The sequence below is a fragment of the Canis lupus genome, chromosome 3, assembly GCF_048164855.1.
Source record: "Canis lupus baileyi chromosome 3, mCanLup2.hap1, whole genome shotgun sequence".
Taxonomy (NCBI): domain Eukaryota; kingdom Metazoa; phylum Chordata; class Mammalia; order Carnivora; family Canidae; genus Canis; species Canis lupus.
Window position 1 is genome coordinate 53,442,367 of NC_132840.1, and position 25,492 is coordinate 53,467,858.

The following is a 25,492-nucleotide window of genomic DNA, read 5'->3' on the forward strand; positions in this document are numbered from 1 at the left end:
CTACTCCACTGCTGGTTCTGGCACTCCAAAGTACCCTGTGATTCCACCTGCTGCCCAAGGCACCCTACTCAATCTCAATTTCACCATCCAGCTGCCTCTTCATTGATGGATTTTTCTGCTCCCCAACTCGCCTCCCTGGAATTTGGTCCCCAGAGAGCTGCCAAAGTGATCTTTCAAAAAACATCACTTTAATTCACGTTGTGTCCACTGATTCAAACTCTTCCACTGCCCCTTGGGATAAAGTCCAAATTCCTTGATGTTCTCCTCCTTGGAGTTCTGTTCCTAGAATTAATCATGTTCTCCTCTCCTTGGAGGCCTTGTATGTCTCATTCTACCTATGCAGATGGCCCCTCCTATGCCTCACTCAGGCTCCTAATCTCCTCTCCCAGTGGAGAAGACAATCGTGATCCCTCCAAAGAGCTCCACCTTATTCTCCTCCACATGTCCCTGTTATCCTGTCATCACATGCACGCAATGTGTAATGAACTCATTGATTTTTTGACTTATCCTGTATCGTTGCCCAACACAAGGGCATGACCCACGTATCCAACGTGCACTGCTGTATCCCCAACATCTAGCACAATACCTAACGCCGGGTGTTGTAGTTGACACTACATTGTCAGGTCTATTCGTTGTCTTTGAAAGGTGGGAAGTAAATGGAAGCCCTCATCGAGGGTTGTCTGACCATTGGCACTGAGAGTGGTGGTGGCCGAGAGTGGATACTGCTAAGAGTATCACCCACTGGCAGCTGGGTTAAGACTGGAATTTGTGATCTTGGAACACAGACGGACCTCTTGGGCCATCGTGGGGAGAAGCCCCATCCTGGTAGTATCCTCAGCCTGCATCATAGCTAGATAAGCCATTCAGCCTCTAGAGCATGCTTTACAGAGCAGAGAATCCCAAGGACTCTGTCCTCCCCACCCAGGGCAGAATAGAAAAAGGAGGGAGGAGGAGGCACCAACAAACTTTAGTCTCTGTTCCCTGTCGTTGTGGTAGCTTTTCTCTAAACTTACTGGTCTCTTTCTTTTTTTCTCCTTAGCATGGCTTTGCCTGATATATTTTTGCATTTTCTTAAAGCTCATTAATTTCCAGTGGTCCACAAACATCAACACAATTGTAAACCGTGTCCTTATTTTCACTTTCAGAGGTAGAGTTGTACTAACTAAACTTTCTTATCTTCTGTATTCTTGGTGCTCTTCACATTCACAGCCTGGCTGAGCAGGTTCATAAGCAAAGCCCGCCACCCCTTTCCTCCCCATCTCCTCTGTGGGTCTCCTATACCCCGGATCACAATCCACGTGCCTTAATTACTCAAGGACCAGAAACCAGCTAAGAGTCAGAGCCCACTGGGGTTATTCAAACCAGCCAGTCCTAAACCTGATTACCCTGCCTTCCCTTTCTGGCTGAAACTATGATAAAGACTCTTACCCATGTCCCCGGGCCCCCTCCCCTCAGGTCCCCCATGCCTCCTGACCAGCCCTGGTGCTTCCCCTATGGCCTTGCATGGCCTGCTGTGCCTTCTGCTTCTAGATATCTGTGAGTATAAAAACTTCTTCCTTTGCCACAAATATTTCCATCTCTACATGTCTTACTGCTTATACCTCCCTATGAAACACATCCTAAGTACCTTTTAAAACAAGAGTGTTTTCTACCGAACTGTATATCAAAAGATGATGTTTTTTGGTGGATTTTTTTTTTTTAGGTTTTATTTGTTTATTCATGAGAGACAAAGAGAGAGAGGCAGAGTCGCAGGAAGAGGGAGAAGCAGGCTCCCTGTGGGAACGCCAATGCAGGATTTGATCCCAGAACCTCAGGATTGCGACCTAAGCTAAAGGCAGACACGCAACTGCTAAACCACCTAGGTGCCCCAAAAGATGATGTTTTCTAACTCATAAATATTTCTATTTTTAACAGGTGCAACACGTGCTTTTTGGATATACCAAGGGTTCTGGTGAAGACGGAAACCATTAGATATTCACTTGTGAATTAACTGATAAAATTCTATGCTGAAAAAAGAAGCCCCTCTATGTTGCAAGCACTCTTGTTATTGCAGTGAGAATCCATTAATTATGGCTTTTTGTCATCAGATGATTTAGAGAGTCATGGGCTGGTCAGCTCTATGAGGGCTCAAGCACGCTCTGGGGGCCAGAGCAGAGCCCTTGTCAAGGACGGGGGCTTGGCCTTGAGCAAGCCTAGATGTTTTGGTGGTCTCTCTGGCTCCTCTTCCTCACACACCTTGTCTGGTGAGTTGTCAAAGAGTCCTGGAAATACTCCAAAGGGAGACATTTAAAACTTCTCTCTCTCTCTCTTAGCCCCAGGTGCAAGAGTTGTTGGGTTTCTCTGCTAGACTTGGATCCATCGTTTTTACCGAGCAGATCGGATTCCAGAAGCTGCTTCTGGAAGACCGTCCCAGAGTGTAAATGTCCCCAACTGCCAGGCAGTGGACAAGTTCTGCCTTAATACGTCTGGACAAAATCCCTCGTGTGGCAGTTGGTGTTCTTTGCTTCCTTTTCGGGCCTGATTGAACTGGGCATCGCCATCCTTCTTGCAGAAAATGTCCGCAGACTTGCACATTGTTATTTGTTCTCCCGCACAATATATCAAACAGATGGCTCATCCTCTCCTCCCGGGTCCTATTTTCTGGGCTTTAATCATGTTTGTTGCTTAATGCTGGCCAATCCACTGGGCAGCCATTTGTCTGAGACCTGCAGGACCGGGGCTGTCCATGGTCCCTCTTGAACTCATCCGGGTTCTGGGATCTGATGAGCAATCACTCCCAGCAGCAGGCTGGATATTAAACAGCTGGGGCTCTCTGCAGCCATTTCGGGGAGACTGGCCCAGAAGACCAGGAAGCAATTTCAGAGACAAGAAACAATTGCTTCAAAGACTCCGTCCAGTTCCCTCGAAGGGTTCTGTGGCTGAATGCAGGCAGATGATGAGAAGGAACGAGTTGAGCTCTGTATTTCATATCCAGACTCTCCTGCTCCCATTATGTCTCACTTGCATCACCAGCTTGTACAACAGGAGCCCGTCCCCCAGACTAGGTTGTGTGGACCCCTAAGAGAAACCCCTCTCTCTTATCTCCACATCCTGAGTAGCACAGAAGAGATAACACACAGGCTGAGCCCAGGCAGAGAGGGCTTTCATTCCATCATTCACTGAGCATTTACTGAGCATCTACCACATGCCAGGCATTGTGCACCCACGGGGGTGAATGTGGAGGTGAGTAAGATCCACATCCTGTTGAGATTATGTTTAGCAGGCAAATGGACACATGCACATAACCCCTCAAAATCCAGGGCAGGTGGGGACAGACGCGGTGAGAAGGACACGTTAATATTCGGGAGGCAGTCCAGAGGAATACAAGATTAATTCCATGTAGGACAGGGTAAGGCTTCGTGACGGATGAACAATTGGAATTCGCCTGGTATTCGCCTGGTGTCTTCGGCACCACGACTCCACTGAGTTCCCACAACAACCCAACAATGTGGGCAGGATTATGCCTATCTGTCAAGTGGGACGTCAGGGCTCAGAGAAGTTGGGGGACCAGCTCAAGGCTACCCAGAGGGTAGATGGTAGATGTGCATGGAGCCTGGCTAAGTCAAGGAGTGGTGTTGTGCCATCCTGTTTCTTGGGAGAGCAGGGTGGGCCAAGAAAAGGCATCACATATGGAGCAGATTCACCAGTGGATGCAACTGGGTGGCTCAGTCTGTTGGGCAGCCAACTCTTGATTTCAGTTCAGGTCATGACCTTAGGGTCTTGAGATCAAGCCCTGCAGAAGGCTCCACACTTAGTGGGGAGTCTGCTTAAGAATTCTCTCTCTCCCTCTTTTTCTAAAAAATAAATAAATCTAAAAACAGAAAAGACACAAAGATAGTTTTAGCCCTACACAAGGGGACTTGGTCCAGTCTGAAGGTTGCGGCGACTGCTTGCATCCCTGGTGCGGCGTCCTCTGGGAATACAGATCTTTCCAGCACACAGCCTCATCCATCCTCGTTAGTGCACGGTCGGCTATGCTCAACAGGCACGCCACAGAAATAACAGCTCCTCCTCGGTGTCTGTTTCTGTGGGGTGCAGAGCTCACTCCTGGGCCATTCATATTTCTTTATTCCCTGACAGAGGAGGGAAAGCAAAACACCTGCAATGCGGGAGGCGGGGGGCTGCTTACCAGGCCCACTGACGAGCTTATTAGCAAGGCCAACCACCTCTCACTATTTCATCTAGGGAAGAACGTGATGGGCAGGTATTTTTTCCATCTTACACACGAGACAACGCCTGAGAAAGTTCTGGTATTACCCTGGAGAAATCCACTGGTTTGACTCAAGGTAAGACTTGCAAAGAACTTATGACAATTCTTAACGCATGCTACGGGCCCAATGAACGCCTCATTGTCTTGTTGAGGATGTTGCACTTGTCAAGCCTCAGTACAAGGGCTGTGACTGTGGTCTGCACGGGTGGGGGTGTAATTCAGAAAAGGCTCTTCTGGAAGACTCCCTGTGGACTAAGGCAGGATTGCTGAGTGGGATTAACAGCCCCAGGGGAGGAGTGCATGGCTGAGGGATGAGTGACAGAGACTGCAATAGGGGATGAGTGAAAGGGACAGCTGCCACAGACCAGGGAAGGCTGCGTGCATTACAAAGACCGCACGCAGACGAGGGGAGAAGACAGGGCCCTATGGAGCGTTTTTTTTTTTTTTGGCATCATAAATATTCAGTTGTCCACCATGAATACTCAATTAGGCAGAGATTTGTAGAGAGGCCCTTGATGGAGCTAGAACAGACAGGGGAACTGATTTCTTCTATGAATCTCCCAATATCGAGGGGACATATGGCACAGCAGAGAAATGGATGGGATTGTAGGTGGAAGCAAAGGGCTAGAAGCTTCATGGCAGAGAAGCAGGTGATTGACAGCTGGCAGGAGCTGAGGGTCCACTAGAAAGACCTGAGCACAGTGCTCAGTTCAACAGCCAGGCTGTACTGTGGGATTATGGGTTTTATTATTTCCACTTGTGTGCAACTGTCTACGGTCATCGGGGGGTGTTTTCCTGCTTCGCAGGTTCTTATAAAATCACAGAGATAGAGCACCCAAGAAAACCTTAAAGGCACACCCCGTCTCTTGCTGGCCTTAACTGCAAGTGAGGGATACAGCATGACCCTGGTGGGGACCAACTTCCCACAGTAGTACATCCTCAAGGCGATTCGCTTTGAGGACTGGCTTCTGAGGACAATTTCATCGGAGCCCTCATGGCTCCAGGGCGATGAAATAAAATGTGTGAAGACCAACTGTCTTGTCCACTCATCATTTTAGGGATGTAGACACCAGGAGCCAGAGAAGGGGAAGAGGCTCGTCTGAGTTTGTGGCAGGATCCAGGCTGAGATCCGCTCTGCTCACTGAGGTTTGTAAAGAAGGATGGTGTTCATGGGGCCGTGGCCAGCAGCGAGCAGGTGCCCATTGGCAGGTGCCTCTGTGGGTGACCCTATGTGATGACACTCTGGGAGTGGTTCTCTCAAGGTCCATGATGCCATTTACATCTTCTCTTTCTTCTTTCCAGTGTTCTGTCTCCCACTCATCTGCTTTTTAAAAATGTCCATTTAGTAAATGCCTCCTGCATATACCATCACATCTTCCTGACTGGTATAGTAAAGATAACCACTGGAGGAATGCCTGGGTGGCTCTGTCGGGTTAAGCGTCTGCCTTCAGCTCAGGTCATGATCTCGGGGTCCTGGGCTTTCAGCAAGGAGTCTGCTTCTCCCTCTCCCTCTGCCCCTCCTTCCCTTCTCTCTCTCTCTCTGTCTGTTATAAATAAATAAATAAATAATAAATAAATAAATAAATAAATAAATAAAATCTTTTAAAAATAATGATTATTTTTTTTAAAAAGAACACCACTGAAAAGGTGAAGTGATGGGTTTATGTTTATGAAGGGTTTTTGGATCATGCCAGTTGGAGATTGTTAGCCGAGGGGGAAGAGACTTGGGAGAGTCTTAGAGACTGGAGGAGGTGAGCAGGCGGGAGGGAAGGCCCTTCTGTGTTTGGATCTCTCTGTCAACCAGCACTCCTGTGTGCTCAGCAGGAGACAGTGGGGTCAGCTAGCTCTAAGACGAAGGGGATCCGCAGATTATCTTCAAATGAGGTTTACTGTGTTGAGTGCAGAGGAACGTATAGCAGCTTTCTGATGACTAGAAGGCTCCCTAAGTGGTACATGGTTGGAGACACACATAGGACCATGCACAGTGCTCTGCTGCGGGGGTTCACCCTTCCAGAACAGAATGGGAGCTCTCTCTCATGGTTTCCGTGGAAGGTGAGGCTGTCCGGGGTTGGGGAAGAACCATCGCTCCTTTTTTAAAAATATATTTTATTTATTTATTCATGAGAGACACACACACACACAGAGAGGCAGAGACACAGGCAGAGGGAGAAGCAGACTCCCTGCGGGGAGTCCAATGCAGAACTCGATCCCAGGACCCTGGGATCATGCCCTGAGAAAGAGGCAGATGCTCAACCACTGAGCCCCCCAGGTGTCCCAAGAACCATAATTTCTGGGCTGATTCGGAGCAAGCTGTGAAGCTTCCATGCTCTGTTCTCGTGAGGAATGTTGTTCACCAAGATGCCTCTGCTTGTGCACGCACTTCCCTTCACGCAGACTCAGGGAGTGTCTGCCGAAGGAATGAAGACATTCGACCTCCTTGAGAGAGTGGAAGCTCCCTTCTCACTGGTTTGTTCCCCTATACCACTTTTTAACCTGAGACTTTCGGCTTGTTCCTGGGGTGCACCAGGCACCGCAGCAGGGGTTTTCTGAGCCTAGACCCATTTGGTTCTAAACCTATGTCATCCCAGATCGAATCTCCACAAGCTCCCCCGCCTTCGCTTTTTAGTAAAGTCACCAGTATAGGCTGCCATCCTTGCATTTATTCATCTATCCAATCACTGAAGAGTCTTAAATCACCTACTATGTGCCATGAACTGTCCTAGGTGCTAGTGACAGCTGGGATGAGCTTCCCTGCTTTAAAGGAGAGCCTAGGGGCACCCGGGTGGCTCAGTGGTTGAGCGTCTGCCTTCGGCTTAGGGTGTGATCCCAGGGTCTTGGGATCGAGTCCCACATTGGGCTCCCTGCAGGGAGCCTGCTTCTCCCTACATCTCTTATGAATAAATAAATAAAATCTTTAAAAAAGGGGGAGTGCACCTGTTTTTGTTGGAAAGACAGAGATCACAAATGGGTAAACTGGTTTTTAAGTAGAAATATTTCTATGATTCATAGAATTAATTATACAATTTAAAAAAAGAGATATTTTTATAATTTGATATAAAAGTAACCAATCTGTCATATAAGTGCCACAAAGGAAATGAAGGCTCTCTGAGAAGGTATCATTTGAACTAGGGTGCAAAGAAGCTGGATTCCGAGAAGAGCATTGCACACAGGGGCAGTGTGTGCGCAGGTCCTGAGGTGGGCGAGCTCTTGGGTCGTCTGGAACTCAGAGAAGCCAGCGCACTGCAATAGAGGGAGTGCATGAGGGGAGATGTAGGCAAGGAGGCCAGATCACCAGGACCTCTGAAGGCAAAGTGTAATGGGACATCCCCAGTGCAGTGGGTTGCTGATGGCAGGCTTGAGCTAGGGGAGTCATCTGATCAGAGAAATGTCTTAAAAGAATCACCTTGGCCACTCTATGGGGAATGGGTAGTAGGGGGAGAGGGCAGAGAGAATGTGGGACCTGAGTGGGCCGCTCTGCAAGACCTAACAGTGACTTCTGTCAAGGTGGTGGCAGCAAAAATGGACAGACGTGGGCCCTTGGAAGCTACAGTGTGGACGCGAAAGACTCGCCAAGGAGGTGAGCATGGGACCTCAGGAGAGACAGTGATATGAACCATTTCTAGGTTTTGGCTTCGAATGTCAAATGGATGGCAGCCACTCAGGAAAACAGTTTGGCTAATTATTAATTTCTACCAGCCGAAAGAAGTTACTGGCTTGACTTACAAAATTAAACAAAAATATACCAGAAATATACGACCTGGGTGGCTCAGTGGGTCTTGGGATCGAGTCCCACATCAGGCTTCCCACAGGGAGCCTGCTTCTCCCTCTGCCTCTGTCTCTGTCTCTTTCTCTGTCTCTCTCTCTCTCTCTCTGTCTCTCATAAATAAATAAATAAAATCTTTAAAAAAAAAAAAAGAAAAGAAAAGAAATATACCAGATGACCCAGGAATCTCACGCCTAGGTATTTATCCAGGAGAAATGAAAACCTGTCCAAATAAAGACTTATAGCCTAAATGGTCTTCAGTGGGCAAATCAGCATAAAACACACCGGGATTCATATGAACCCTTAAGCCCTGGCAGTCATTGATCTGCCCTGTGTCCCTGCAGCTTCAACTTTTCCAGAATGTCCTATTAGAGGAATTGTGAGTATGAACCTTTGGAGCCTGGCCTCTCCCCCTCCACAGAATGCCTTCGAGGGTCATCCTCACTGCTGTGTGACTTAATCGTCCCTTCCCTCTTATCGTGGAGTAGGTTTCCAGCAACGCCTCCACTGAAAGCCAATTTCAACGCATGTAAATTTAAAAATACACTTGACACGTGTTTTGGAATAGAAAAGGGAAAAGAAAAAAAAAGCAAGGGGGCAGAAACGGAAACTTCTGTGTGTGGCTGTACTACGTTTGGAGGTGAGGAGGATGGTGGCAGCAGCAGGGAGACGGGAAGCTATGGCTCAATGCTGAAACTTCTGGTTTAGAGTCAGGTCAGAATGAAGCTCCAAGGCAGGTTGGCTGGGCAGCAAGGGAGCTCCTCTGTCCCTCTGAGGGTCTATGGGAGGGGAGAGTGAACTGTTTGATGGGGAGGAATCGGGGGCAGGAGTGAGGGCTGGGGACACAGCAGAACCTGACCTCCCTGAAGCTGCTGCCCCAGCTCCCTGTCACTGAGGGTCTGCTCTGCTCTGTGGCCGCCACCCCCGTAGGGTCAGCCTGCCTGGCAAGTGAGCTTTGGGTGTCCCCAGCTGGTCATCTGCTGCCCCCCATGCCAGGTCTCCCCCTGCTTGGGGCTGCCTCTGAGGATCTCTGGCCCTCGCCAATATTATTAGCATAGATTCGGGAGTCATCACCAGAGGAAAGGAAGGGCTGGGAGGAAATGAATGCTGAGGCCAGCCTGTGCTCTCAGGTCCCTGGAAAATTCAGTGTTTCCGGGAGACCTAGAGCCAGACTGAGGGTGGGGAGGAAGTGGAGAAGGAAGAGAGGGGATGGGGGAGGAGGAGAGGGAGGAAGTAGAGAAGAGGAGCAGAATAGGGAGGAGGATGGGAGGAGGAGGAAGAAGATGAGAGGATGAGGAGAGGGAGAGGAAGAAGAAGAGGAGAAGGAAGGGGGGGCAGGAAGAGGAAGAAGAGAGGATGAGGAGGGGGAGGAGAAGGGGGAAGGGAGGAGGAGAGGAGGAGAGGAGGAAGAAAAGGAGAGCATGAGGAGAGGTACAAGGGGGAGGAGAGGGAGGAAGAGGGGAGGAGGAAGAAGACAAGAGGATGAGGAGGGGGAGGAGGGGAGGAGGACAGGGAGTCAACAGGGAGGAGTAGAAGAGGAGAGAAGGAGGAAGAGGAGAGGATAGGAGAGGGAGAGGAAGAGGAGGGGGAAGAGGAGAGGGAGGAAGAGGGGAGAGGGAGGGAAGGAAGAGGAAGAAGAGGAGAGAGTGAGGAGGGGGAGGAGGGATAGGTGGGGAGAATGAGGAGGAAAGAGGCTGGCCCCACAGTCTTGCCTATTTTTTTGTCTCCCCCAACATCACTCAGGTCTTATGGGGCTCCTAGTCTATCCGGCAGAAAAGCATCGGGCATTGCAGCAGATTTCTACAACCACTTCGACAATGATCCTTTCTCCAAATTTCTCCTCTCGGAGTGTGGTCCCCTTGTCTCCCTATATTTTAGTTCTTGGTTGACTTTTATTGTAATACTCTTCGTTGTGGATGAATTCTGCTCCCCTCAAAAGACATGTTGAAGCCTGGACACCCGTTAGCTGATCTGGAAGGAGGGTTGTAGGGGTGTAATTAGTTAAGACAAGGTCATCATGCAGTAGGGTGGGTCCTTGGTCCAACATGATGGGTGCCTCCAAAGAAGGAAGAGAGTCATTGGAGAGAAGACCAAGGGAGGAGGGAGGCAGAGAGGCCTGTGGCATGTCTACAAGCCAAGGAAGGATGAGACAGCTGGCGGTCACCAGAAACTAAGACACAGGTAGGGATCCGATCTTCCCTCAGAGCCTCAGAAGGAGCCCAGGTCTGGAGACTTCTAGAACAATGACTCAAGAAATCTGTAGTTCACGCCACAGCGTGTGGCACTTTGTTACAGCAGCCGGAGGAGACTAAGATGCTCCTCCTTCCCATTTTGTCTCCTCTTCTGTGGTCTTTCCACCCCCACTCCCTCCTCCCACAAGACCCACCGTTTCTTTACCCTGATCGCTGTAATGAAGTCTTCCCAGGCCTCTGTTTCTGTTCTTAACTTCTCCCTCAACTTCCTACAGATCGTCTACCTCAGTGCCCATATACATTTTGGACTTCGTCCTAAACTAAAATAATCCTTCTCTCCACCCAGTTGTTTCCAAACACCCTGCTTTCTGCCACCTGCCACTGTCATGCTTTCCCTCACCAACACCTAAGATTTTTGATGACTCTGTTCTATCCCATAAGTGAAACTTCATGATCTGTCACCTTTTCTCTATGTCCCACTTCTTACCACCTTGACTCGAGACCATATGACTGGATCGTTGCTATCAGAGCCCACTAACACATCCTTGGATCCAGTCTTGCCTCTTCTTAGAGGCCATGAGCTCAAGGAAACTCAGCTTTCACCCAGCTCGTTGCTCATCAGGGGCCTGCAATGGTCAGTGCATCTCAGACCAGCTTCGGGTTGCCCAGCCTTAGTGCCACATCTGGCCCATCTCCTGGATGGCCACTCTACTGCCCGTGGGCGTTTCCACCTCTCATGTATGGGTTAACATCATGGCCCTGGATTGAACACATGCTTCTCTCCAGAGCTACTGACCCTCGGCCAACACTGTGGGATGTGTTCACTAAAGGTTAATGATGTTCTCTAACCAGGGGCCCGTGAGCTATTGTGGATAAGGATGCATTAGCCTGCCAGCATTGTTTAGTAATAATAATTGGAATTATAATTGGTAACTGTCTTTAGTACAGGCTGGGGGTAGACGTGTGGTTTCAATGGCTAAGGCTGGTCACATAGTACGGTGCACCTATATGACTGGCTCACTATAGAGAGGCCCCCACCATGAACAGACTTGGGCTTCCTGGCACCTGGATGTTTTGCATGTGCGCTAGTGGTGCTTCAAGACCTGGGGGTAATGGGCTTCCTGTGTGTTAGCCTGTACTTGAGACCCGCAAGTCCCTTTAAATGCATATCCTTCTCCAGCTATTGCTGTGTTACCTCCTTACCCAGTAATAAAACTGTTCTAAGAGTCCTTTTAGAGACTTTGACCATTTAAGGTGACTAGTACATAACAGATGTAGGCTTTACTCATGCCTTTCTTTCCTTTTTTTTTAAAGATTTTATTTTTAGGATGCCTGAGTGGCTCAGCAGTTGAGTGTCTGCCTTTGGCTCAGGTCATGATCCTAGGGCCTTGAGATTGAGTCCTGCATTGGGCTTCCTGCATGGAGCCTGCTTCTCCCTCTGCCTGTGTCTCAGCCTCTCTCTCTGTGTCTCTCATGAATAAATAAGCAAAATCTTAAAAAAAAAAAAAAGATTTTATTTTTAAGTAATCTCTCCACCCAACGTGGGGTTCGAACTCACAACCTCAAGATCAAGAGTTGCATGCTCTACCAACTGAGCCAGCCAGGTGCCCCCTCATGAAATGTCCAGTCTATTTCTCCCCCTGTCTACCCCACATCCGATCTCATCCCCTCCAAAAAGTCTCAACCACTATCTTCTTGTGGCCTAAGGGGGCTTTGGTGCTTGGTTTAATTAATTCTGCCATCCTTAGGCATCACAGTTTAACTAACAAGAAGCCCGGGTCCAGCCAGGCATTAGCTATACAACATTTGGGAAGTGACCTAACCCTGAGTTCCCGTTTTCTCACGAAAAAAAAAAAAAAAATATATATATATATATATATATATATATATATAGATGCTAATGCCTAATTCCTACCAGAAGGGATCATTGTGTAATCTGGACAAAATAATACAGGAAAAGTGCCTGACATTCAAGACGCAGGCAGGGACGCAGGCAGGGACGCAGTAAACACTAGCTGTCACTTCTCTTCCTGTATATCCTCTCTCTTTCCACTGAGCCACCCACATGCCCTCTTTTCTCTTTCCAAAGAGCCTGACTATAAACTTCTCAGTAGAAGGAATCTTGTTTTTGTATATTGCACAGTGTCCCCCAAAACAGTAATCCTGGTGGGACACAAAGCAGAGACTCCAGTCACAGAATTCAAGACAGTCAGAAGAAGGCTCAGGCATGACGTGCAGAGTGTGTTTTGGTGGAGGCAGAGTCTCGCTGCCCTGAGAGGACTCATCTTTTGGGAGCTCCCCCTCTCCTCATCTCTTTACTAGGACAATCAAAGAGTACTTTCAGGCACTAAATAAAATACTGTAGGCAAGGTCCCCGTTGCTTAGGAGGGATGCCATAAATTATGAGGTCCCCCTTCTGCTACTCTTTTTTTTTCCTTCTGCTCCCAGGTCGCTTATGAATGAGGCAGTTATTAGAGTTGCATTGTGTGCCCTGGCACACCAACTCCAACAACAGTCACATCAGAGAACATGAAGTGTCATTGGAAAGTGACAGTCACCAGAATCACAGGGCTGCCCGAGTTCACTGCCCCTGGCTATTCTTGTTTGATAAGCCTTCTGCTGGTTTATCAGCTCTGCAACATCCCAACGTGCCCCCTCGCCCACCACAGGCCACGTCCATCGGCAGCAGAACGTGCCAGCCGTGAAACACGTGGATTCAGAGTGCAAGAAAAGGCGAAGAAGGAAAACTCATTGGAGGACATGTTGCCAAAGTGACTTTTGGGAATCCATCACAGAGGACTGAGGAGGAAATCTGTCAAACGAGCCAGGATACCAAATACGAAGAAATATGAAATGCCTGCCTCCTCTCTGGAAAGGTTTAGAGGGAGGAAAAAAAAAAAAAAGAAAAATCCAACCCACAAAACCAACCCTGCAGAGGCTGGAGTGGGGCGAGCTGTTAATGAGTCTGGCATTAAGAGATTTGTGTTAACTCAAGGAAGGTGGCTTCATTCCCAGGTTCTATTCAGCCTGTTTGGGGGAGCAGTGGGGGGTCTTCTCTGAGGTCAGCAGCCATTAAGCTGAAATATTCAACTGTTCATTATTCCCACAGATTACACCACTTTCTCCAGAGTATTCTGGGAACGAGACAATTGCCCCACATTGGCTGAATTAGCCCAGCCCTAAATTTCTGAGGATATTGCCTTTTACTGAGAGGCCTTCTCCTCAGAAAGCTGTAAATGCTGTAGGTCACTCTGGTTCCAAATGTCACCTTGACACCATTTTTGTGTGTGTGTGTCTGTGCTGAAATGTGTATTGTTTATCATGCCTGTGGCCTTATTTACATCTGAAAACAGGTCATTGTTACGGAGGCAAACCGAATGGCTTCACTTCCTTTGGAAAAAGCACGATGGTGCCTGGTTTGAGAGAAGACTGGGCTCCAAGACTCCTATAGAGTCTCCACAGGAGCAAGATCCCATTGTCAAGACTGGAAGCACCTGCTTCTTCGGAGAGTCACCTGGAAGAAGCAAGAAGATTCCAGAAGCCAGATCTCACTGGAGTCTCCCTCAGCTATAGGAGACTAGCAGGCACCTATTAGTCTTGTTTTCAGACCAGGAACCCGCAGTTCAGAACTCAAGTGATTTGCATGAGATCACAACAGCAAACACAAGATGAGAAACATCCTGAGCACCACATCAGGGAAGCTGGGTCAGGAGAGGCTGGATCAGGCTGCCGGTCAGAAACATCTAGACAAAAGGAAGAGAACACTGGCCTGCTTCCTAGACTGGACACAACAGGGCACTACATCTCCCACACTTCTGCCCACATATGGATTTCAGCTTCACCCGTCTGCTGTAATTTCTTCTCATTCAATATTTGCCTGAGAATGTTTTTGCTGACAGTGGCCTTTCTGGGGAGGAGTGTTGGGGAACTGGATTAGGAATGTTATATTCTAAAGGTCAGAGGCACAGTAATTAACATGAACATGCTGGAATTGGGGGCTGCTGCTGGGTCTAGGTACCTCTCAAGGCTTCAAGTCTTTGTCTTCGAAAACAGTCCCAGTGTGGATGGAGGGTGTGCATGTGTGTATTTTTCTATGCATTTTTATCAAGTGGCCAGATTCGTGTGGCCACCACCAGTCTGCTGATGCATGGTTCCATCCAAGCACAATGCTTTGGCCTACGCTCATGCTCTTGCCTCTGCATGCATCACTCTCCCTGCTTCCCCGCCTTTCCTCAGCTTGACCAAAGCCTGCCCATCTTTCAAACCTCACCCCATTGGTCATCTCCCTTAAGAAGCTTGGTCTGGGGGCACCTGGGTGGCTCAGTGGTTGAGCATCTGCCTTGGGCTCAGGTGGTGATCCTGGGGTCCCGGATTTGAGTCCTGCACTGGGCTCTCTGCAGGGAGCCTGCTTCTCCTTCTGCCTGTGTCTCTGCCTCTCTTTCTGTGTCTCTCACGAATACATAAATAAAATCTAAAAAAAAAAAAAATTGTAGACTTCCACTGCTTACCATGCTATAGCCCTCCTTGTCAATCTATCGGTACCAGCTCCCCGAGCCCTTGGGCTCTTCGAGATCAAGGACAGTGCTCTCATACCTCTGCACCACCAGCACTTAGCCTCGTGCCTGGCACACAGTAGGCACTCAAGCACTATTTCATGAGTGCACCTGAATTTTTACAAACAGTAAATGTCCCATGGCCGAGGACAAAACCAAACACAAAGCAACACTGTCGTGTAATTAGGATTTAATATATTAGACGAACACTGGCATATCTGCATCGCTAAAACATATTACTATCAAATTAATCAGAGTTATTTTGCAAAGGTGTGTGTGTGAGTGTGTGTAGCGATTCTTTTGCATGCAACTACAGCTCTTACTTCAGGACAGTTAAAGACTATGCTGATTCTCTCCTAAATACTTCCACTGAGTTGTTTTTTTTTTTTTTTTTTTTAAGCATTACACTTTCAGCTTTATTAAAGACCATTTTTTAAAAGTTGTTTTAAAATCACCTCTGCAGGGGGGCCTGGGTGGCTCAGTTGGTGAAGCGTCTGCCTTTGGCTCAGGTCATGATCCTAGGGTCCTGGGATTGAGCCCCACGAGGGCCTCCCTGCTCAGTAGCCTGCTTCTCCCTCTCCCCCTGCTTGTGCTCTCTCTCTCTCTCCCAAATAAATAAATAAAATCTTAAAAAAAAATAAAACCACCTCTCAACACTTGCATTTTCTATAAAACTGTCACACCCTGCCTTCTAATAACTCAGCTGCACCATGCAATGAAGTGATCTTAGAATTGGATACCAAGAAAGTCACGGACTCCTCCGTGGAACTGGTAAGGCTCTATCTTCCAAATAACCAGATGTGTGTATATATATATACACCCTTCCCCTCACTGAGCCACCCGGTGCCCCAGCTAGCTTGTATTAACTATTACTACCAGTGAGGGGAGGGGCAGTATTATATTATTATATCAACTGCTTTCTGACTGCCTCTTATTTCTCCTGAGAATTGTAAACCTCTGCTGCTTCTTCCCTTGGCGTAAGCCTCCTAGGGCTGTGTTTGAGAAGCTCCACCCAGATTTACGCCTGCAGCTAGAAGCTTCTCTTGTGGTAACTTTAGATTTGGAGTTCAGTTTTTGTTTTTGTTTTTATCATCATTGTGATTTTTGTTTTGTTTGGGTCCAGAGCATCTGCATCCACAGCACCCATCCCTCCTGGCTCCCAGGTAACGAGGGATCCCCTGCAGACCTCCCTCTGTTTGGACTGCTCTGGAGGACCAGCAGTGTCACGGGGATTGCTTCCATAACCCCTTGAGACGGCGTTCCTGTGTACTGTATTACCCATGGGCCGTTTTCATGAAATATGGTAACAGAAAAAGAAAATTCTTTATGGCTATTTTCATGAAATATGGTTACAGGAAAAAAGAGACAAAAACTTAATTTTCTTCTTCCTTTTCTTTTCTTTTCTTTTTTCTTTTTTGAACAATAAACACCTTTATTACATGACCGAAGAGAGAAGATTTATTTGCCTTTCTGGGGCTTTGATTTTCCTGAGATAGAACTCCAGCTCCCTGCCCTCTAGCACATAGCCATCTGCACGGCCACACTGCCTTGGTCTCGAAGCGATGCATGCGAGAAGCTTGCCCTGCTGGAACTGCTCCTCCAGAAGACTGCTGATTTTGGAATTCTTTTTCCTTTCATCATACTTCTAAATTTTCTTTGATGATTTTTTTATTTAAAATCTCTTCCTCCTCGGGTGTCAGCTTGGCCCCCTTCCTGCGTCCCAGGGGCAATGCACAGTGGGACTCGTATCACTGTCAGTACAGTGTGCTGTCAATGTGCACGATACAGTTCTTCACCAGGGTCTTGGTGCGGACCAGTTCATTGTCGGATGCATTATAGACAACATCGATAATCCTTGTTTTGTGTGTACAACACTCCGAGCCCCAGGAGAGGTTCCCCACGTCTAGCCTCAAGGCTCGATACTTCTTATTGCCTCCCCGGACTTGAATTGTGTGTATGTGGTGGGGGCCAATCTTAGTATTGGCCACGGGACGTCCCAGCTCATGCTTCCGCTTCTTGTGGTAGGGCTTGCTCTTGCCCCCGGCTCTTGGGGCGCTTGTGTCAGTTGTCCCGAGAGATGCCTATCGCTCTCGGCACTGACTGTGAAAGAGATTCTCCTTCCTTTTCTGATCTAGACTTTTCTACTCCCTTTTATTTCCCATTTTTTACTTGTCCCGTATGGGGTACGATGTCACAGATCCTTTACAGAAGGAAAATGCGCTTCCCTGTCTGGTTCAAGTGTTTCGGACCTCGTGACCTTTCTTGACCTGACCCTCCCCTACCTACCTGAACTGACATTCTTTCAGGTCTCAACAATTTTATCCTATTATTGCTTCTGTTGCAGCACAAATAATATTTCGTTGCAATTGTTATCATGGCTGAGAATCGCCCCAGACTACCAGGCAAGCTGCATACACTTTATGTGCTTTGGTTTCTTTTCCTATAAAATAGACATAATAATAGCCTCCACCTTATAAGGGTAGGATGGGAGGCCTGACACACCGAGCAACCACTTAGCGAATAGCTAGCTCATATTTTGTTTTAAAGACTTTATTTATTTATTCGTGAGAGACACAGGGAGAGAGGCAGAGACACAAGGAGAGGGAGAAGCAGGCTCCTTGCTGGGAGCCTGATGCGGGACTAGATCCCAGGACCCTGGGATCACGCCCTGAGCTGAAGGCAGATGCTCAACCACTGAGCCACCCTGGTGCCCCAGCTAGCTCATATTAACTATTACTACCAGTGAGAGGAGGGGCAGTATTATTAGTTCTAATGCTCCCATTGTTAGCCGTGCCTGGTACTTACACAGTGTAAGGCTCAGTAAGCATTTGCAGAGTGATGCTGAGTGATGAATGCCTACGAATATGTGATCCCCCTCTCCGGGCAAGGGGCATCACACTGGCTGCCCATTTCTGAGATGGGCAAGTCAAAGCAGACATAATAAATGGGTGGAGCTGAAGGGGTGCAAACTCCTGGCTACGTGCTTTGTGCCAAGAGCTGCAGCCCTTATCTGGGGGGCTCAGACACTTGCAAGCAGAAGGAAACTCTTCATATCCCAGGGTGTCCTTCAAGACTCCTGAAGACACAGCTTCTTAGGTTGGGCCAAGCACATGTTTCCAAGCTGCCAAATGCAGCCTCTGCTCAAATACCTAAGACTGTGGAGGAGGGAGTGCGCAGAGTTCGGCGTAATCTCAAGTCCTCCAACTTCAACCTGACCTTGAGCTAGTTATTGGCTTTCTTTTCCCCCCAAGAAGTGCCAGGATGGGACAGGATGTTGCCCTACCTCTGCTCCCACCCCCTTCCTTGCAGGCACGTGGGTGAAAGTGCTAATGAGCAGGAGCCCGGCTGAAAGACAGGCTGCAGGTGACAGGTGACACATTATTACACTGGACACTCGGTTCATCTGATCCTGGCACTGCCACGCTGCCTGGGACCCACAGTACCCCGCAGACTCCTGTCCCCGGGGCCCCGTCCCAGCACCCCTGGGGTGGGGGTGTGGGAGCTCTGTCTATTGGAGGGTCCCATCCAAAGCCCAACTCCCATTCCTGGACTCTTTTAGCATGGGCAGTACCAGTGACCTGTGTGTGTGTGTGTGTGTGTGTGTGTGTGTGTGTGCGCGCGCGCGCGTGCGCGCACATGCGCAACACCGGGCTAAACATTTTATGTCTTATTTTATTTAACCCCAAAGACTGTCTTTCTGAGGGTGGTATTGTCAGTGGCCCCATTGGCAGGTGCAGAAAACGAGGCTCAGAGAGGTTAAGTACATCTGCAAAGGTCACGCAGCTGATGAAGGCTGAGCTGCTACAAGAACTCAAGACTCAGAGCCTCTGCTCTCCATGGTGGTGTTTCTTCTGCTAGTGTCTCAGGAGCAGAGCTCTGGGGACAGCGAGGTTTCCAGCGGGAAGCAGGGGACACATGGGCAAGGAAAGAGCCAGAAACGTGAGAGACTCTGCTGGAAGGCAGGTTCTAGTGAGGCAGGTCCAGGCTGCTCCAGGGCAGGATGATTCCTTGCTGGCTGCCCCGAGGTCAGGCCCCATCCATGTGACCTGGACGTGACTCTCCATCTCTTTAGCTATAAAACAGGGAAAGCTGTACGGAGACCTGGCAGTGTTCTGAGCTTCCAATGCCAAAATGTTGGTGGGCAGCCCCGAAGCCTGGTACCAAGGTTCTGAGGGTTATGATGGTGCTGGAGATGACACTCTAGGCCCAGAAAGGGGGCAAACAGGGGAAGAAAGGCCCCCCCACCCCACACATACCCAGGGAGACCTTCTAGAAGTTTCTGCAGTTTCTGCATTCTGGCTTTGTCCCTGGTCCACCTCCAAGGAGTCCTTGTTAGGAACAAAAGGCCTCCAGTGTTCTGTGGTTCTGCAAAGGTGAGCTGGCCTCAGGCCTGCTCGCGGCCCGCAGAAGCCTCCCTTAGAAGTTTCTAGTCTGTGTCCTCCAGTGCCGGGCCTGTGGCATTCATCGGGGGACCAGCCACAGCTGTCACAGTCCACCCAAAGGAGGTAGTGTGAACAGGTGGCAGGGTGCTGGATATATGCCAGCTTAACGTAGGGAGAAATGTCTCACATACGGATGGAGGGTGGCCGTGAATATATTTTGGGGTTGAAATTCAAGTTCACGATGACACTTTGGGCATCCCACCACTCCACCATGTACACATCCACTCTGCAGAGTATTTTGGAGAGTAACTTTAGGTGTTCGGTTTTTTGTTTGTTTGTTTTTCCTGTTCTTTACTATTCCTGGAGACTCAAATCAGAAGTGACTCAAAATCTGTAATGCCGCCCCTCCCTGGGGTCTCCGTGGGCTCGAGCTCTGGCTCATCCACGGATGAACACCTGACTCCTGGTGAGGTGGCCTGCCTCACCTGAGTGCAGCTTAGGTAGTTTCAAACCTTTTGTCTGCCAGAGTCCCAAAGATGTTCCTGTCTCCGACGGTTCTAGGTAGGCCCATTTTTAAAGGATTTCTGATACCTCTTTGGCAGGAGAGACCGTCACACCTTCCATCACTATGATCTCTTTTGAGCTCTGCCTCTCAGGGGTAGCGTGAGGTATTTCAAGCAAGGTAGCCTGTGAGAGGCTCCTCAAGAACCTTGAATCTGGGCTCCTGCCAGCAGAGGACCTGGGGAGGATCTCAGGGAGGGAGGAACACCTGCATTCATCAGAAGCAGTGGAAGCTTGGTGAGAAGGTGGTGGTGGGCTCTCCTCCTCTCTCATTTTCTGCTGCTGACCTCTGGACATCACCGAGTCTTTCCCCTTCTATCCTTTCCCACTGAGTGGCCCTGTATCTCCAGACCTGAGCATCCTATCCAGCCTCCTCCCTCCCAGGCTTGCAGTAGAGCAACATCTGGGTCTCGGAAATAGCTAGGACAGCAGAGGCAGCAGCAGGAGTGGCCTTAAGATTAACCAAGGAACCACCATTCACTGGGGGGCTGCTGCCCTATCTCAGGCATCTGCTCCGTGTTACCCACACCCAGCATCACTGAGCAAACCGCTGCTTAGACAGCCAGCTTATTGCAACCTGCAGGAGGGAGGTGAGCCAGTACCATATACATCAATTGCCCCAAGGCCATTAAGATCCAAATCCAGAGCCGTGTTCTCTACCAGGCCACCCTGCTCCTGCATTTGCACCAGAGCTGCTAGAATGCCCAGAGAAGGCAGGGGAAGGGTGGGGGCACTGGCCAGCAGGGACCAAGGGCTGGTGGGCTCACTTGCTACAAATCGTATCCTTCTCCCGTATCCCTCCTCCTCTCAGAGAACCCCACAGAAGTCACTGGACCGTAGTAGCTGTTGACCAGAGTTCAGTGCAAATTGTGACATAGCAAACACTAGCTTCGAGTTCCCACCGGTCAGCCTTGTAGCTCTGCACCTCTTTTTCTCTTTTTCATAGCTCCTCAATGAGAGAAATGTCTGTAGGGCAGGACCCCAGTCCTGGTCTTTCTGGTTTCTTGCTCAGCACTAAGCAGGTACTTGATAAATATGGAATGAAAGAATGAATGAATGAATGAGTGAGTGAGTGAGAGAGGGCCATCTAGCTGTCTCCTGTGCAGTTGGGATGCACGCCTCACCATCCTCTGCCCCGCTGTCTTTCCCTTCCCTTCAGCAAAGTACAAGAATGTCTGAATCACCAAATAAGGTGAATCTATCTTCTCAGTAAAGAACCAGAAAATCTGGAAGGCTTTCCAGCTGTCATCAGACCATAAAACCCTTTCTCCCCAGGGAGCAAAAAACTTGAAACCAAAAGAGAGACAGAAGGAGGCAGAGTTGCCTTCAGCTGTTTCCAGAAGCGATTGCTCAGAAGGGAGTGAAGCCGAGGGTGGAAGGAGGAACTCGTGCTTGTTGAATGCTCCTAGGTAGGTGCAGGATAATTTCCCCGCAGCTTTATTTATGTCACACCCATCCTATAGATGACATTCAGGATTAGCTGGACCCGGTGACTCAGCCCATGTGACAATGTCTCTTGTCTAAAGCCACACAATTAGCAAGTTGGGAGATTCAGGATCCAGCACGGGTATGCGGGACTCCATTGCGCACAATTTTCTTTAATTTTCTGGGGATCTAAGAGGCCTCTAGTCTTGGGAGTGTGTACGCATGAAGTCTGTGGCTCGCCACTGCTGACTCCTAGCGTTGCCTGTGTTCTCTTTGGGAAGGAGAAAAGCAAGCAAACAACGTGTGCCTTCAGCCGGGCGTGGTCAGGAGTGCCGCTGCCCAGAACACTGGCTCCTCCGCTGGCAGTGTGTCCACCCTGAGGTGCTCTGTACTCTTCTTGGAGCTCAGCATCGGGCACTGCCGACGGTCCACCTGGACCCCTTGGGTCCCCTCCACGCCTCCTGTGCACCTGTCCCCCATGCGAAGCCTGTTCTTGCCTCCAACGGACATACTCACCTCTCTTCTTGGAAGGATTTTCTTGGGTGCAGAGGACTGGAAATGTCTGAAAATTTACACGCCCCTCCAGCCCCAACCAAGCCCTTAGCCAACCACTGCCAGGTCCAGAAGTAGCAAAGCCCAGCCTCCAGGCCAGCACTGCTCTAGGAGTAATGAACACCCCAGGGTCCCTGTGAGACCAGTCCTTGAGACTTTGCTGAGATTTTCATATTTCCTTCCCTGCTTCCCTCACCTGGCCTTGAATCCTCAGCTCAGGGTTAGCTGACCATATAGGACTTCTGCGGTGACATAATTCGGTCCTTAGTCATAAGCATATGTAACAAACTAATTCTATTTCAAAGAGGCTATTAATCTTGTTGGAAAACAATGGGCTAGATTTGACTCACTTTCAGGGACCAATGTGACTATATCTGGAGAAGGAGCTTTACTTGGAAGGAGGTAATATAGGCTGAATGAGGTCATAGGGTGGGGCAGGCACCCGACTTCCATATAGGAAGAGGAAGAGACACCAGAGCCCTTTCTCTCCCTGGGTACATCCACAGAGGAGAGGCCACGTGAGGACAGAGCCAGAAGACTGCTGACCGCCCGCCAGGAAGAGAGCTCTAACCAGACACCCATCCTATCCAGCTGGCGCCTTGATCTTGGCTTTCCAGACTCTAGAATTGTAAGCAAATTAATTTTTGTTTAAACCACCAGTGTTTGCAATTTTGTTATGGCAGCCTGAGCAGACTTAATATAGTTACTAATGGCACAGCCTAGTTTCTTTTTATTAATTTTTAAGATTTATTCTTTATTTTAGAGATAGAGTACGCATATGAGCAGGGGGAGGGGCAGAGGGAGAAGGAGAGAGAATCTCAAGCAGACTCCCTACCAGGTACAGAGTCCAATGCTGGACTCGATCTCACCACCCTGAGATCATGATCTGAGCCGAAGTCAAGGGTCAGATGCTCAACCAACTGAGCCACCCAGGCATCCCAACACACTCTAGGTTTTTAAACATCCCTTGATGTCTAGAGAATGGTGAGGGACAAAACAGTTGGTGAAAATAATGCTTAGGCCGAAACACATCACTTATTAATGAATTAGCTAGTAATTAAACAAAGACCATGGAGATTGGCGATGCAGGGATGCCCTTAGGGAGCAGTGCATGGTGAGAAAACTTTGCAGAAAAGGTGGCAAGTAAGTATGGCAGGAATCTTCATCCACCCTGGCCCAACCTGCAAGGTTCAAACGTCACCATAATAAGTGACATCACTTAACAAATGACAAGAGTCATTTATGGCAATTTCCAATCTTATCATCACCAGCCCCACCTTCAGCAGTGTCAGCTCCAATATCTCAGAGCCACTGTCAAGGCCCTGTTGGTTGCTCTGCAAACCACATCCACCTGCTCCTAAGGACCTGGAGGTTTAAGGACTCACTCACACAATCAGAAAGTGAGTAAGGGAGATAATGTGACACACCGGTGTTTAAAACAACAGGCAAGCACATGGAGTGGAGTGCATCTGGGGCCAGGAGAAAAGGACTCATTTGGTGAATCCACCTATTTGGCCAACGAAGAAATCCATCCTGCCATGCCAAGTATGCTCATGGATTAGAAAAGTCTATCACCATCAGCTTGAACTGAAGATGTAGAACAAAGGAAATGTGTTACCACAAAAGAAAAATGCTAAGCCAGGGCAGCTGACACTTGTGACATTCTACCTCTGGTTTCAGGCACAGTTATGGAGGATAGTTCCTCGCAAGTGTAGACTCATGCTAAGTCTCCAAGCCCCTAGGAATTCTTAGTTTTCGCCCAATGGCAGCCTGGAAGGGTGGGGGGGTACATGGTTCTGGGACAATCCTTGGCCAACAGGAGATAAAAGCCAGTGGATAGGTCACCCAGCAGCCTCATCCTTTCAGTTGACAATTCTGGGTACTTTGCAGAGATGTCATCTTAATCAACCCCCTGCCGTCTGCAGTAGCACCTGACAGTGCAACCCTCTATTAGCTGTTCTCTTTTCTTCTCTTGTCTTCCTGCCCCTCACTATTGCTTCCTTGGAATAACCTCCCCGAAGCCAAGACCCTCCTTTCAGGGGAAAAATCAAAGGTAGCCACTCTGTAGCCACATGTGTATTGTACACAGGAGGTGAATTTTCTCCCAGGACTGTTAGCTTTAGTTGGGTGGTGGTCATTACACCAATAGCCATCTGTGAGTTTGATCTCATGGTTGGAAAGGCCAGATTTCCAACGATGGTAACAACTAAGTTGAAAGTTAATCTTACAACTCCATTAGTTTCTTCCAAAGTCTAAAATAGGTGTGACTCAGTGCCTGTATAAGTCTGAGGCTTGAATAACAAGGATTTATTTCTCACAAGGGAAAGCCTACCTTCCAGCAAGGTAGGTGTCATATCCTAAGGCCTCTTCACTTGGCTTGTAGGTGGCTGCCATCTTGCTGTGTGCTCATGTGACCTCTTTTCAGTACACACAGGAAAGAGACAGAATGAGTTCTCTCATGTCTTATTAAGGGTGCTAACCCTTATAAGACCAGGGTCCCACCCTCATGACCTCATCTAACCCTAAACATCTTCCCAGAGCCTCACAAAAAGTATCATGACACTGAGGGTTTGGACTTTGATGTGTGAATTTGGAAGGACACATTCACTCCATAATAATCCCTCTTCAACAGCCTCCAACTGTTTCAATCTTTAAAATCTGTGAAAGAGGGGCTCCTGGGTAGCTCAGTGGTTGAGCATTTGCCTTTGGGTCAGGTTGTGACCCCGCAGTCCTGGGATCGAGTCCTGCATTGGGTTCCCTGCAGGGAGCCTGCTTCTCCCTCTGCCTGTGTCTCTGCCTCTCTCTGTATGTCTCTCATGAATAAATACATTTTAAAATATCTTTTAAAAACTATGCTCTCTTGAGCTTGTGTTTTGAGTGGAGTAAGTGAACATAAGGACAAGAATGGCTGAAGGTCATTCAGTCCATGGGAGGCACCCTCTAGGGGGTCTTGAGTCTTGAGTATTTCTCAGCCAGGATCTCCATCCTCCTCTTTTATATTTTTTAAAAGGTTTTCTAAATATAATCTTTTAAAAAATATATTACAGCCTTATTGAAATATAATTCACATACTATATAATTCACCCATTTGCAATATACAACTCCTTGATTTTTCGTATATTCACAGAATTCTGCAACCATCACCACAATCAATTTTAGAACATTTTCATCATTGCAAAAAAGAAACTCTGTACCCATTTGCAATCACTCTCCATTTCTCCCGAGCCCTCCAGCCGTAGGCATGCACTACCCTATGTTCTGTCTCTACAGATTTGCCTCTTTTGGACATTTCTTATGAATGGAATCACTCAAAATGTGGTCTTCTGCCACTGGCTTTTTTCACTTTGCATCATGTTTTTAAACTCTGTTCCCTATTGTAACATGGATCAACCTTCCACTCCTTTTGTAACTGGATACAATTCCGTTGTATGGATATAGTACATTTAATTTATCCATCCATCAGTTGATGATTGGGTTTCTCTCATCTGTTTTTATTACCTACCCGATGTCCTTCCAATAAATTCCTTCTCTACTTAGGTTAGGCAAGGTGGGTTTTCCTTGCTTGAAGCTAAACCACTGTAATAGACACAATTTTCTGTAGATAATATGTATTTCAGATGCGGTGACTCTAGGGTTCAGGTGGTATCCAGGCCTGTGGTTCATTAGACTTTAGCCTCTCATACAGGATTCTCTGTGAGGTAGGCTCAACATGAACATTGGGCAGCAAACCAGAACTTACAGATAACTGTACATTTGGGATGTCTACCTAAGGGTTCCCTTTGCACTGTCTCTGAGCAGGCATCCACCTTGCCTCT

The 25,492-nt window shown here is 48.3% G+C and overlaps 1 protein-coding gene and 1 pseudogene across 2 annotated transcripts in view; both read right to left on the bottom strand.

Moving 5' to 3' along the window:
* Positions 1-25,492, bottom strand: part of SHISA6 (shisa family member 6) — a 278,218-nt gene that overhangs the window by 73,133 nt on the left and 179,593 nt on the right. The window lies entirely within an intron of this gene.
* Positions 7,375-17,055, bottom strand: LOC140624268 (small ribosomal subunit protein eS8 pseudogene; annotated as a pseudogene).